The sequence below is a fragment of the Staurois parvus genome, unplaced genomic scaffold, assembly GCF_062004578.1.
Source record: "Staurois parvus isolate SC_StPar_1 unplaced genomic scaffold, SC_StPar_1.0 ptg000671l, whole genome shotgun sequence".
NCBI lineage: Eukaryota > Metazoa > Chordata > Amphibia > Anura > Ranidae > Staurois > Staurois parvus.
The window spans coordinates 2,883,020-2,895,340 of NW_028318467.1; the positions used below are offsets into that span (position 1 = coordinate 2,883,020).

Consider the following 12,321-nt stretch of genomic DNA (forward strand, 5'->3'; position numbering starts at 1 on the left):
GCTGGCCAGTCCATTCCTGACAGTACCCCCCCCTCAAGGAGCGGCCTCAGGACGCTCCAAACAGTCCTAGCTGGGCAAAATGTTCCACCGCCCGGGTCTGGTAACTGGCGGGATATCAAAGACTGGCACATCGGGCAGGACTCCGGGCAGAGGCACATCGGGCTGGACACCGGGCAGAGGCACATCGGGCTGGACACCGGGCAGAGGCACATCGGGCTGGACTCCGGGTAGAGGCACATCGGGCTGGACTCCGGGCAGAGGCACATCGGGCTGGACTCCGGGCAGAGGCACATCGGGCTGGACTCCGGGCAGAGGCACATCGGGCTGGACACCGGGCAGAGGCACATCGGGCTGGACTCCGGGCAGAGGCACATCGGGCTGGACTCCGGGCAGAGGCACATCGGGCTGGACTCCGGGCAGAGGCACATCGGGCTGGACTCCGGGCAGAGGCACATCGGGCTGGACTCCGGGCAGAGGCACATCGGGCTGGACTCCGGGCAGAGGCACATCGGGCTGGACTCCGGGCAGAGGCACATCGGGCAGGACTCCGGGCAGAGGCACACCGGGCAGAGGCACACCGGGCTGGACTCCGGGCAGAGGCACATCGGGCAGAGGCACACCGGGCAGAGGCACATCGGGCAGAGGCACACCGGGCAGAGGCACATCGGGCAGGACTCCGGGCAGAGGCACATCGGGCAGGACTCCGGGCAGAGGCACATCGGGCAGGACTCCGGGCAGAGGCACATCGGGCAGGACTCCGGGCAGAGGCACATCGGGCAGGACTCCGGGCAGAGGCACATCGGGCAGGACTCCGGGCAGAGGCACATCGGGCAGGACTCCGGGCAGAGGCACATCGGATTACCAGGCGAAGCAGCAGGCAGCGGGCCACCAGGCGGAGCAGCAGGCACCGGGCCCCCAGGCGGAGCAGCAGGCACCGGGCCCCCGGGCGGAGCAGCAGGCAGCGGGCCCCCGGGCGGAGCAGCAGGCACCGGGCCCCCGGGCGGGGCGACAGGCGTCGGGCCCCCGGGCGGGGCGACAGGCGTCGGGCCCCCGGGCGGGGCGACAGGCGTCGGGCCCCCGGGCGGGGCGACAGGCGTCGGGCCCCTGGGCGGGGCGACAGGCGTCGGGCCCCCGGGCGGGGCGACAGGCATCGGGCCCCCAGGCAGAGCGGCGGGCGCCGGACCCCCAGGCGGAGCGGCGGGCGCCGGACCCCCAGATGCAGCGACGGGTCTCGGGCCCTCAGGTGGAGCGGCAGGCGCCGGACCCCCAGGTGGAGCGACGGGTCTCGGTCCCTCAGGCGGAGAGGCGGGCGCCGGACCCCCAGGTGGAGCGACGGGTCTCGGGCCCTCAGGCGGAGCGGCGGGCGCCGGACCCCCAGGTGGAGCAACGGGTCTCGGGCCCTCAGGCGGAGCGGCGGGTGCCGGATCCCCAGGTGGGTCGACAGGTCTCGGGCCCTCAGGCGGAGCGGCGGGCGCCGGACCCCCAGGTGGAGCGACAGGTCTCGGGCCCTCAGGCGGAGCGGCGGGCGCCGGACCCCCAGGCGGAGCGACAGGTCTCGGGCCCTCAGGCGGAGCGGCGGGCGCCGGACCCCCAGGCGGAGCGACAGGTCTCGGGCCCTCAGGCGGAGCGGCGGGTGCCGGACCCCCAGGCGGAGCGACAGGTCTCGGGCCCTCAGGCGGAGCGGCGGGCGCCGGACCCCCAGGTGGAGCGACAGGTCTCGGGCCTTCAGGCGGAGCGACAGGTCTCGGGCCCCCAGGCGGGGCGGCGGGCGCCGGACCCCCAGGCGGAGCGGCGGGCGCCGGACCCCCAGGCGGAGCGGCGGGCGCCGGACCCCCAGACGGAGCGACAGGTCTCGGGCCCCCAGGCAAAGCGGCGGGCACCGAGTCACCAGGCACGACAGTGGGCTCCGAGTCAACTGGCATGACCGCTGGCACTGGGTCAGACATTGGATCGTCTGGCTGGACAGCGGGCATCGGGTCACCAGGCATCAAGTCATTTGGCTCGACAGCGAGCACCGCGTCATCTGGCAAGGCAGTGGGCTCCGAGTCAACTGGCATGACCGCGGGCACTGGGGCAGACATTGAATCGTCTGGCTGGACAGCGGGCATCGGGTCACCAGGCATCAGGTCATTTGGCCCGACAGCGGGCACCGCGTCATCTGGCAAGGCAGTGGGCACCGGGTCACCAGGCATTGGATCGTCTGGCTCGACAGCGGGCATCGGGTCACCAGGTATGACAGCGGGCCCTGGGTCACCAGGCATCAGGTCATTTGGCTCGCCAGCGGGCACCACGTCATCTGGCAAGGCAGTGGGCACCGAGTCACAATGTACGACAGCGGGCTCTGAGTCAATTGGCACGACAGCGGGCACCGGATCAGGTACCGGATCATCTGGATCAACAGCGGGCATCGAGTCAACTGGCCTAATAGGATCGTCAGGCTGGATCAGTTCATCATGCTGAGTAGAGGCATCAGGCTGAATGCCGGCGTCCGGCTGAGTAGAGGCTTCAGGCCGAGTAGAGGCTTCAGGCCGAGTAGAGGCTTCAGGCCGAGTAGAGGCTTCAGGCCGAGTAGAGGCATCAGGCCGAGTAGAGGCATCAGGCCGAGTAGAGGCATCAGGCCCAGTAGAGGCATCAGGCCCAGTAGAGGCTTCAGGCCGAGTAGAGGCTTCAGGCTGAAGAGAGGCATCAGGCTGCGTACAGGCATCAGGCCGAGTAGAGGCATCAGGCTGCGTACAGGCATCAGGCTGCGTACAGGCATCAGGCTGAGTACAGGATTCAGGCTGAGTAGAGGCTTCAGGCTGAACCACGGAAGGCAGGTTCACCGGTTTGGATACTGGCAGGATGGTATTGGTTGGAAAGAATATTCGCTTTTTTCTGGTTTTAACTACTGGAGCACTGCAAGTAAACGCAGGTCTGCAAACGAATGGAGCAGCTGGAGACAGAGAAGAACTGGAGGATGGAACAGGAGAGGGAGCAGTTGCTACAGAGGGCTTTTTTACAGGGTTAAAGGCAGGATAGGTGCAGCGAGTGGGAACAGGGTACTGACATGCGGTAGATAGCAGGGCAGGAGGAGCTGTTGAGAATGCAGGAATAGAGTTTTGAGGAAATAGATTAGAAGCAGGACTGGGTCTTTGTAAGCTGACTGAGGCTGGGTGCAACAAGTCTGTCCATGTCTGCAGTATGGGTTGAACAAAGCTGAGCTTACACAAAGCCTGTCTGGTCAATGACTGCACTGCGTTTATACAATCTCTTAGTATCTGTGGTGAACATGTGGTATAACGCTCCAGAAAGTAACCCACATCATCCTCTAATAACCATACCAGGGACTCTACCTGGTCTGCACTAAATGGTCGCAAACATTCATCCCTGCATTCGGGGGTACCAGATGAAACCAACTCAGCACAAACCTGAATCAATGGCTGCACCTCAGAGAACTCTGTGCCCTGATCTACTAGAACATGAGCGAGCCGTATACATTCTAGCAGTTCATCCCGGGTATACTCCTTCAGAGTTTGATAAGCATACTCCCTGTCATCAAACACTAGCAGATATAAATACGCAACCTCATCCAGATCCATCCTTCCCATCAACAAGCCAAGATGGCTTCCCTGTGCAGCCACTTCTGGTCAGGATTGGCCTTGGTGTAATGTCAGGGCTCCCGGGTGTGACCAGAGGTGTGTGACTGACTCAGGGAAACGCAGACTTCAGATATGTTATAAACAATGTAATTTATTAACACTAACCATACAAACATAAACGCAGTGCAATACTAAAACATAACACAGTGCAAACAAACCAACCAACCACCCACAGATAACAGTACATACAATGCAAGCGTCGTCAGGCAGGCCGGGTCAATATCAGTCGGGCAGGTAGGTACAGGGGGAGCAAGCGGAGAATGGTTGGGGTCACAGGCCAGGTTCAGCAGGTAGCGGGCAGCGTGGTACAGAGGGTCAGGCAGAGGAGAATGGTCAGACAAGCCAGGGATCAGAGCAGGGTCAGCAGAGAATCAGACAGGAACAGAGAGCAGGAACAGGATACAGGGCCCAAGAGAAACACAACACCAAGGCAGAGTCTGCAGGTCTGAATGTCCCTTAAATACACCAGTATAATTAGTTCCAGGTGTTTGACTGGCTGCAAGGTTGAGTCTCTGATTGCTGGGAGCACCCGCTGGCCAGCCCTGGTACTGCAGCTCATAAGGCAGCTGAGTCCCACTATTGCTGGCCAGTCCATTCCTGACACACTCATTCCACTACCAGGGTGGATGAGAAAGTCTCCCTGCCAAAAGTAGTAATGAGCAGGTTTTCCAAGAACGTAGCTGGGTTCCGGCCCTCTGAGCCCTCCGGGAGGCCAATAAAGCAGAGGTTACATCGTCGGGACCGGTTCTCCAGGTCATCCTGTTTCTGGCTGAGCTGTTGCAACTGACGCTGCATGGCCTCGGAGGTGTGTCGCAAAGGGTGGAGAGTGTCCTTTGCTTGACTGATACAAGCCTCGGTCTCAGTGACCCGGTCACGTAGCTTGTGCATGTCTTGGTGTATAGTAGGTATATGTAACTTCACCTCTATTTTCATCATTCGTGTCGCCTGACATGAGGATATTGCCTCAAGAACTCTCACTGTATCAGCGGTGGTAGAATCTGAGGCTAGGGAGGTGCAATCTTCCTGTGGAGGGCCCCGCTCCTGTCTGCGAAATTTGTCCAAGTAGGGCGTAACAGAGGCAGCTTTCCGAGGGGGAAACATGGTACAAGATGAATACAAGGCTCCGGGTAAGTTTGAAAGAGTAGGAAAGTGACAAAAGACACTCAGGATATTGTCTGGAACGGAGCTCAGCAAACACCCGTCCTACTCCAGAGTATGCTCTTAAATGATTTTATTGGTCAAACATCGCAATAGGGCAGTATGCATATCACAACATGAGTGTAGAGGTGAAAGACAGCATTTACTGACCCCTGATGTTGTGATATGCATACTGCCCTATTGCGATGTTTGACCAATAAAATCATTTAAGAGCATACTACACTATCTCTGGCACCTGTTTTTGGGGCTCCTTTGTGGAGCTGTTACTCCCACAGAAAGGGTGCCTTTACCAGCCAGAAGAGGGATCAACACCATCAGTGTGGATTATCTGAGTAACCTTAAGGGGACCTCTGGATCAGTCTTGATGTATCTGATGACCCACCGTGAGTAGGACGCCCACCACTCGGTCTTCGTTGGATCTGATATCTGGGATGATTTACTCTACATGCGCATAATCCATGCGTTTCTGGTGAGTGCGCATTGCTATTATTTCGAGGCAGTATATACTCCGGATGTGTATTCACCTTACCAGACGATACCACGGATATTGCACAGACTTTTATATATATATATATATATATATATATATATATATATATATAGTTGGTTTTCATTCATTTATTTATTAATTCTTGAGCGCTGCACTGTTTCTTGTTACATTGATATACTTATATTCTAAAGGTACTGTGGTTGCCTGAAGTGTTCCAGCTGCTATATATATCTAAGAGCGCTCACTACACATTTCTTTATTACTATGTAAAATTATTGATTTAGTTTAATTTTACATTTTAGAATGGTGTGCCTCAAGAGAGTGCAGGATTTTAAAGTGTGCCTTGACTGAAAAAAGGTTGAGAAACACTGGCCTAGCAGACCAGTTAGCTAATTGCAGGTAGTGGCAAGCTACCCCAAGTTGTGTGTTTGGCATGTGTGGGTTTTTGTGGCAGTGGGAAAAGCATTAATCCATAAATTTTGGCTTGCAGGATAGTATGAGGAACCTCAGATGTATGTGGTAACCACTTGGATATTCCACAGCTCTTAGACTGTGCTCTCAGCACTCATATTCCTGCCACTGTAGATGAATATAGGCAACAACTGGGCGTTAAAGCCCACCCATTTATGCGTGACGTGGTCAGCAAGAGATTAAAGGACTTTTTTGTGTATGAGTTTTCATTCAAATGGAGGGGACAGTAGCTTGAGGCACCAATTATTGTTAAAGGGAGCTTCCTGATTCTGATAAGCTTGTTGCACATAGACCACCACAACCAACAGGCCAGGATTGTGGAAATGTTAGGAACCATAAACCAGACAAAGACAGAAAGTGCAGTTAAAATCACACTTTTAACCACTTGCTGCCCAGCCTATAGTCAAATGATGGCTGGGCGAACACCTCAGCCCTCCGGGGGGGCGTCATATTTTGGCCGTGCTGTGGCGAAATCTCACTGGCCATGTACCTCGGACACGGCTGATGACAGATCTGTGTACTGACCCCATTGCCAGTACCATGTGACTTGCTGTGACCAATCACAGCAGGTCACATGACAGTTGTATACAATGGATGGCTTCCTTCCATGCCATCCATTGTATACACATGTGTCTAGCTGTGAATGGTCACAGCGATCACATGCACAAGCTGAGCCAATCACAACCCATCTGTGTCATGTGATTAGCCATGGCCAATCACAGCTAATCACAATAAAAAAAACCTGAGTGAATCGATTTTATTCAGTTAAATGCTTGCTTATAGCAAAGAAATTCTTTGCTATAAGCAATGAAATTGTGTAAAAAAAAATACTGATCACTTCCCAGAGTAGTACAATGTTATTATGGTAACAATATACTACCTTGGTGATAATGTACAGGTGAAACTCGAACAATTAGAATATTGTGAAAAAGTTCATTTATTTCAGTAATGCAACTTAAAAGGTGAAACTAAAGAATGAGATAGACTCTTTATATGCAAAGCAAGATAGTTCAAGCCGTGATTTGTCATAATTGTGATGATTATGGCTTACAGTTTATGAAAACCCCAAATCCACAATCTCAGAAAATTAGAATATTGTGAAAAGGTGCAGTATTCTAGGCTCAAAGTGTCCCACTCTAATCAGCTAATTAAGCCATAACACCTGCAAAGGGTTCCTGAGCCTTCAAATGGTCTCAGTCTGGTTCAGTAGGAATCGCAGCAATGGGAAAGACTGCTGATTTGACAGTTGTGCTTCTGCATTGACACCCTCCATAAGGAGGGAAAGCCTCAAAAGGTAATTGCAAAAGAAGATGGATGTTCCCAAACTGCTGTATCAAAGCACATTAATAGAAAGTTATGTGAAATGGAAAAGTGTGGAAGAAAAAGGTGCACAAGCAGCAGGGATGACCGCAGCCTGGAGAGGATTGTCAGGAAAAGGCCATTCAAAAGTGTAGGGGACTTTCACAAGGAGTGGACTGAGGCTGGAGTCAGTGCATCAAGAGCCACCACACATAGATGGATCCTGGACATGGGCTTCAAATGTCAATCCGCTCCTGAACAACAAACAACGTCAGAAATGTTTTACCTGGGCTAAAGAAAAACAGACCTGGTCTGTTGCTCAGTGGTCCAAAATCCTCTTTTCTAATGAGAGCAACTTTTGCATCTCATTTGGAAACCAAGGAACACGAGTATGGAGGAAGAATGGAGAGGCACACACTGCAAGATGCTTGAAGTCAAGTGTGAAGTTTCCACAGTCTGTGTTGATTTGGGGAGCCATGTCATCTGCTGGTATTGGTCCACTGTGCTTCATTAAGTCCAGGGTCAACGCAGCCATCTACCAGGAGATTTTGGAGCCCTTCATGCTTCCTTCCGCAGATGAGCTTTATGGGGATGCTGACTTAATTTTCCAGCAGGACTTGGCACCTGCCCACACTGCCAAAAGCACCAAAACCTGGTTCAGTGACCGTGGGATTACTGTGCTTGATTGGCCAGCAAACTCGCCTGACCTGAACCCCATAGAGAATCTATGGGGCATTGCCAAGAGAAAGATAAGAGACATGAGACCGAACAATGCAGAAGAGCTGAAGGCCGCTACTGAAGCATCCTGGTCTTCCATAACACCTCAGCAGTGCCACAGGCTGATAGCTTCCATGCCACACGCATTGAGGCAGTAATTGCTGCAAAAGGGGCCCAAACCAAGTACTGAGTACATATGCATGCTTATACTTTTCAGAGCTCCGATATTGTTCTATGTACAATCCTTGTTTTATTGATTGCATGTAATATTTTAATTTTCTGAGATTGTGGATTTGGGGTTTTCATGAGTTGTAAGCCATAATCATCACAATTATGACAAATCACGGCTTGAACTATCTTGCTTTGCATGTAATGAGTCTATATCATATATTAGTTTCACCTTTTAAGTTGCATTACTGAAATAAATGAACTCTTGCACGATATTCTAATTATTCGAGTTTCACCTGTAATATGAAAAAAAAATCTAAAAAAGAAAAAAAAATGTAATAAAAAATAAAAAAAATTGAAAAAAATTCTCAATTTTTTTTTTCGGACTGTCACCAGTCAGTGTCCCTGATCACCGCCACACAAGTTATATGCTGATGCTGTACTGCACTGGTGACATTATGTAAAAAAAAATTGTGAAAATCATTTTTTTAATTTCTTCATTTTCCGAAAAAGTATGACAAAAAAATTACAACTTCAAAAAACTCGCCATGCCTCCTGTGAAATATGTTGGACTGTCTATTTTGCAAAAAGGGGTCATTTGTAGAATATCTGTACTGTTCTGACATTTTTGGGCCTCAAGAAATTAGATTGGCTGTCAGTACTTCAGAATTTTTAGATATATCCCATAGTTTGTGAATTCTATGACTATCCTACAGACTAAATAATAAATACTGATTTGGATTATTTTCACCAAAGAAATGTAGCAGAATACATCTTGGCCTACATTTTATGAAGAACAATTATTTATTTGCAAATTTGTATAACAAATAAAAACGTGGGTTTTTTTCAAAATTTTTGGTCTTTTTTTGTTAATTTAACAAAAAATAAAAGCCCCAGCGGTGATTAAATACCACCAAAAGAAAGCTCTAGTTGTGTGAACAAAATTATAAAATTTTAGTTTGGGTACAGTGTTGCATGACCGCGCTTTTGTCATTCAAAGTGTGATAGCACTTAAAATTGGCCTGCGCAGGAAGGGGGTAAAAGTGCCCGGTATTGAAGTGGTTAATTTAATGAAATAGCAAAAATAACACAGTTCAGGAATGTAGTCAAAAACAGAAGCCAGGGTTTGGATGCCAGAGCCGATAATTAGACAAGCTGGGGTCAGGAAACCAGAAGTCAGCATAATCAGGAGCAAAAAGTCAGGAACAGGAATCAGAAGAGAGGTCAGCCAGACCGAGTTGTACACAGGAACATAGCTGCTAAAATAACAAAAAGGGCTGGCTGCAGGCTGGACTAATGAGGCAGGTAATGGCATCCAGGTGAGTCACTGTGTTTACCAACAGCTGAGCAGCTTCTGAGCACTGAAAGAAAAGAGCTTCTCATTAACCCCTTCACACCAAATGTGTGCAAATATGTGGCCCCAATGAACTGGGCTTTTTTCCATGGGACAGCTAATATGCGCCCCTTTCTTTGTGCTGAGAGTGTGCTGCACGGCGTGCTCCCAGCACAGAGACCAGGGTCTCACTGAAATCCCTGGGTCCCGCTCTAATGATCAGGACCCAGAACTCCTGATTTCGGGTCACCTGATTGCTGTGATAGCCTCTGATTGACTATCACAGTAATCAGTCAATGTGAAGCCCACCCCTGTGTTTTCTCTCTCTGAATGGAGGAGAGAGATACATTATATCTCTCTCTGTTCTTGCAGAGAGAAAAAACGTGTGTGAAAAAAAATTAAATAACTAAAAAAAACAATAAAATAAAAAAAAAAATACCTTGATGTAGGTCAGTGCCAGGGTTAGTGTTTGGGTCAAAGGTTAGGGTCAGTATTTTTTTTTTTTAATTAGTATCAGTGTCATTTAGTGGCAGGATTAAAAAAATGTGCACTATTGTTTCTGGGCCCTACTGTCAAGGTCCTACCTTTCTTCAGAGCTTGTGCATCTCCATGAGCTGGCCTCCATCTTGGTTTTCTGCAAAGCATGGTGGGAACCTTTATGCCTTCAGGCTTCTGCGGCTCCTCCTCAGAAGGGTGTGGTTGAGCACATTTAAACCTGCTGTCTGCAAGCGTGCTCTGCACTTGTGTCCTGTATGTTGCCTTGTTGCAAGCTCTTGTGTTGTTCCCATTGCTCTCCTGGTAACCGACTCGGCTTGGACAAGACTACTCTCTGCGTTAACCCTTTATCTGACCTCCCGTTGTTGAACCCGGCCCGTGACCTGAGTATTCTTTGCCTACCGTCTAGTACTGTCTGCTCCGTTGTTATTGACCCGGCTTGTCTGACTACTCTACTTGTGATCCCATCTAGCTCCCACCAGCTGTACGCCATTGGCGGCAGTCGTTATCGCAGCTGGGGTCACTCGGGGGCCGCGACCTGGTCTCAGGCTGCGTCAAGTCCATCCCCACCATCAGGGGCCCTGGTGAAGGGTAGCCTGGGGCTTAGACTCCGCGCCCTGAGGGACTCTGGTCTGTGGGTAGTGGCTGTCGTCAGTCGCAGCGTGACCGTACCATAGGCCTGCCTGCCCATTCCAGCGTTCCTGCCCTGACACCTACTATGGGTACAAACAAGAACTAACATACACATATGTGGTATCGCTGCGATCGTTAGGAGCAGGACAAATTATATTAGGTTGGTGGTAGGTTATGGTAGTAGTAAGAAATATATAGCTAAATTTAAAAAAATACTTTTTTTTTCATTATTTTGGGCCAGTTTTTCTTTGATAATAAAACAAAAAAATCAGGCGATATCTATTACCATTTACCACCAAATTAAAGCCCAATTTGTCCTGAAAAAAACAATATGTAATCCATTTGGATGCACAAAGTAGTTGTGATGATATATACTGTTTTGATAACACATGTCAAAATTGCAAACTTAGGCGTTAAGATTTGTTTTACCCTTAGGCGCGAAGGGGTTAAGTAGCAGGAGCCCAGCGTTGACAGGGAAAGAAGCTTTGTCGTCATCAACATGGGAAAAGTTTGCCAGAAAGATTTACTCCCCCATGTTGAGGTCATGTGGCCGAGTACAGTCTTGGGAAAAAAATGGCACACTGGACCCATCCCTTTTCCTTCATGCTTGTATAAGGGACAGGTATCGATTTGTGAGGGGGATTTAAGGTTTTTCTTGTTTTGTTTTTATTGTTGCGAAAAGTCAATTTTGATGCAGTAGATTATATACATTATACAGAGGTGCCATTTCACAATCAGGTTATTTTGTATTTTTATTTTGCCTTTAAAGCAGGGGTGGCAAACTGGCAGCCCTCTAGCTGTTGCGGAACTACAAGTCCCATCATGCCTCTGCCTTTGGAAGTCATGCTTGTGACGGTCAATCTTGCAAGGTTTCATAGGACTTGTAGTTTGGCAACAGCTAGAGGGTCACCAGTTTGACACCCATGCTTTAAAGCATTAAATTGATGTTCTCCGACCAGTGGAATTTGTTTAAAAATGCACACAATCATTCCATTTGTTTGATTATAATCCCTTGCCTTAGCCTAGAAAATGGCTATTACTGCTTTTTAACATCCGACTTCCGTATACTTCAGAGGTTCAGATTGGGCACCCAAAATTTTACTTATGTTCCGTGAACCGAATGCAAGTAGGCTCAGCTCATCTCTAGTAACTACAGTATAGTCACTGCTGTCCAGCCTGTCACTATCCAGATTCTTCAGTCCAGCCTGCTACAGTGAGTACTGTCCAGCCTGCCTCAGTCCAGTGTGCCACAGTTCAGTTCATACAGTCCAATCTGCTATGGTCCACTCTGCTACCTTGCTTGTTCAGGCTCCAGTTCAGTGCTACTACTTGTATTACTTTCAGCACTCTCAAGTTTCACACAGCCAGTTTTTCAACTTTCTGGACATCTATCGACCTCCATGCCATTGTGAGTACCTGTTTGATGACCTGGAATTGGCTGGCAGATAAGTCTGAACTTCTCCGTGGGGGTTCCCGCTGGAAAACTAGCTATCCCTTAGATTCCACCTTTGGGAAAGTCATCATGTCAAGACAAGGGGTTTCCTTCCCTGCTTCATGTCAGCTCAGGGTAAGGGTGTTGCCTGCAACTTGTGATAGAATTACACATGCTGCGAATGGCAAAACACTTTTCCTTCCCCTCACACAAATATCTTTCTATCTCACACTAATGCCAGGACATTTTTTCACGAATGTTGGCCATCTTTTTCTAACCACTTATTCTCCCTCCACACATCAGTAGTACCTCAATATTATCATCAAGTGTTTTAAATTTTTCTTTTGGGGCATGAAGAATTTAAAACTTTTGTATTTTTATATTTAGGGATCCTCTGCCCCTGGTGGTATCCTACTGTAATGTATAATTATGTACAGTGCCTTGCAAAAGTATTCATACCCCTTGAATTTTTCCACATTTTGTCATG

The 12,321-nt window shown here is 49.7% G+C and overlaps 1 long non-coding RNA gene across 1 annotated transcript in view; it reads left to right on the top strand.

The window, feature by feature from the left end:
* LOC149447750 (uncharacterized) overlaps positions 1 to 12,321 on the top strand; it is a 69,060-nt gene that overhangs the window by 39,532 nt on the left and 17,207 nt on the right. The gene's annotated exons all lie outside the window — the stretch shown is intronic.